Below are 3,039 nucleotides of genomic sequence, written 5' to 3'. Positions count from 1 at the left end.
ACCCGGAGTGCAAAGGGCGATGGGCCCAAGACCCTGGAGCGCTTAGGATGTAGAACAGTGGGGACCTCTCTGTGGAGCCTAGGTAGGACTACGACGTGTTGATCTTCCAAGGCCGGGCATGACCTAGGAAAGTGTGTCCGACCAGTGTGATCGAGCATGTTGGGTAATGTGGTGCACCCTGCAGGGAAGTTATCTATTCGAATAGCCTTGTCCACGATAATGGACGCTCGGAGTTGTATCCTGATCTATTACAACTAGATCTGGATACTTGAGACATGTGATGGATATGTTGGCTCTGGGATCGCTTTCTCACAGAGAGTTAAGGAAGGATCTCTGGGCGTTACTACTACAGCATGCTTGTTAATTATAAAATGCTATTATGTACTCTTCTGAATGCTGCAAGATGCTAGTCTTCGATAGGCTAGGCTTTCCCTTCTCTTCTGGAATTCTGCAATTCATTCCACGGATACAGCCCATTCCTTTGATACTGATGCATATTTAGTCAAGATCTAATGTAAGCCTTGCGAGTACTTTGGATGAGTACTCACGGTTGCTTTGCTACCTCTTTTTCCCCTATACCTGGTTGTTGCGATCAGATGGTGGATCCCAGGAGCCAGATGCCACCGCCGACGTCTATTACTACCCCGAGGGAGGCTACTACTACGTGGAGACCACCGACGATCAGGAGTAGTTAGGAGGTCCGAGGCAGGAGGCCTTGCCTTTTTGATCGTTGTTGCTTTTGTGCTAGCCTTATTAAGGCAGTCTTGTTTTACTTATGTCCATACTCAGATATTGTTGCTTCCACTAACTCTTGTGCTTTCGAGCTTATGTATTTGATCCCTCGAGGCCCCTGGCTTTTAATATGAAGCTTGTATTGTTTTAAACTGTGTCTAGAGTTGTGTTGTGATATCTTCCCGTGAGTCCCTGATCTTGATCGTACACATTTGTGTGTACGATTGAATCAGGGGCGTCACAATGTTAATGTAGATGATGGTCATGATGACTATCATAGAGGTTGAGGCTCATGATGCAGAACTTAATGATGGTATTGCCAAAGAAGGGGTCGATGATAATGCTACTGGTGGAGGTCATCATGTTGATATTGCCAATGAAGGTGATAATGCTAATACGGCTGATGATGATAATATTGTTGATGACATCAAATATCCTTTTTCCGTTTGATATATTTGATCCAAGAAATTGGGACGCACTTGACCTTAAAATGGTAGATGTCTTGGTGCAAAGGGGTCCTAAAAGAGACTCATCTATTCAGCAAATGGCTTGTGTACAACAAAGATCTTGACAAGGTATTTTGTTTTTGTTGTAATTATTAAGGAAAGGGCTCGTGAGAGAATAGTTAGCAAATGAAGGTTTCAGTGACTGGGCTCATCTTGGTCATAGACTTAAATAGCATGAAAATAGTAGAGAACATGTCACAAATATGACTACATGGTATGATTTGCGCCTTATGTTGGAGAAGAATCAAACAATTGACAAAGTTGCTCAGCGAGAACTTGAAAAGGAAAAGGAACATTGGAGAAAAGTTTTTTTGTAGAACACAATATAGCATTATGTGGTAGTAATAGTAAGTTGTACCAAGACAACAATGGAAGTTTCTTAGGACTTGTTCAAATGTTGGCTGAATTTGACCCAGTTATAAAAGAGCATGTTGACCGCATCACCAATGATAAAATTTGTGATCATTATCTTGGTCCCTCAAGATAGAATGAGTTAATCAATTTTCTCGCTGCTACAATCAAGCGGAAAATCATTGAGAAGGTAAAAGAAGCAAAGTACTTCTCAATTATACTTGACTGTACTCCTGATGCAAGCCACCAAGAACAAATGTCTTTGATAATTAGGTATGTTGATGCATCTTCATATTCTTTTTGCATTGAAGAATCCTTCTTAGGTTTTTTGGATGTGAATGATACCAGCGGGCTAGGATTGTTTGATGTTCTACAGAAGGAATTGATGAGTCTTGACCTTGATATGGACAATGTGAGAGGCCAGGGATATGATAATAGGTTGAATATGAAAGGGAATAAAATAAAGGAGTACAAAAAAAGTATTGGAAACAAACTGAAGAGCTTTATATTCAGCTTGTGGTTGCCATAGTTTGAATTTGGCACTATGTGATATGGCAAAGTCTTGTCGTAAAGCAACAAAAAAATTGGAGTTATCCAATGTATCTATACAATATTTGCTAATTCTACTAAGAGATGGAAAATTATCAAAGATAACATACTAGGATTGACTCTCAAGTCATTATCATCTACTCGTTGGGAGATTTGTGTTGATAGTGTTCAGGCTATAAGGTTTCAGCTATCAGAAATAAGGGAGGCCTTACTACAAGTGGCTGAAAGTGATAAGGATTCTTCGACACAAAGTGAAGCTCAATCATTGGGGGAGAATGAACTTGGTGGCTTTGATTTTTTAGTATGAATCATCATTAGGTATGAAATAATATCCGTTGTTAATTTAATTAGCAAAGAGTTACAACCAAAGGATATGCTTATTGATATTGCAATTGAATATGTAAAAGGCTTGCTTTCCTTTTTCAATAAGTATAGAGAAAATGGCTTTCAAAAGCATTGGAAGTTGCAAAAAAATGCATTGGAGATGGATATTCATCAAGAGTTCCGCACCAAGTGTAAAATCAAAAAGAAAAGGCAATTTGATGAGGGTGAAGATGATGCATCTATTGATTCACAGTCTGCAGAGGAGTCATTTAGGGTCAATTATTTTATACGTGTTGTTGACTCAAGCTATAACTTCACTTACCATTAGATTTGAACAATATGAGGGGTATCAAAAGATATTTGGTTTCTTATTTACTTCAGATAGGCTGCGATCACCAGATGACAAGAGTTTGATGGCTGCTTGTATTAATCTTGAAGATGCAGTTAAGAGTGGAGAACATACAGATATTGATGAACTTGAATTGTGTTGCGAACTAATTTTCATCCATGATTTACTTCATAAATCAATGGGCCCTCTTGACATTCTGAACTATTTGAAGAAGCGCTCCATAATCTA

Source organism: Triticum urartu, chromosome 7 (assembly GCF_003073215.2).
Source record: "Triticum urartu cultivar G1812 chromosome 7, Tu2.1, whole genome shotgun sequence".
Taxonomy (NCBI): Eukaryota; Viridiplantae; Streptophyta; class Magnoliopsida; order Poales; family Poaceae; genus Triticum; species Triticum urartu.
The sequence above is the reverse complement of the archived record's forward strand: the minus strand, read 5'-3'. Positions refer to the sequence as shown.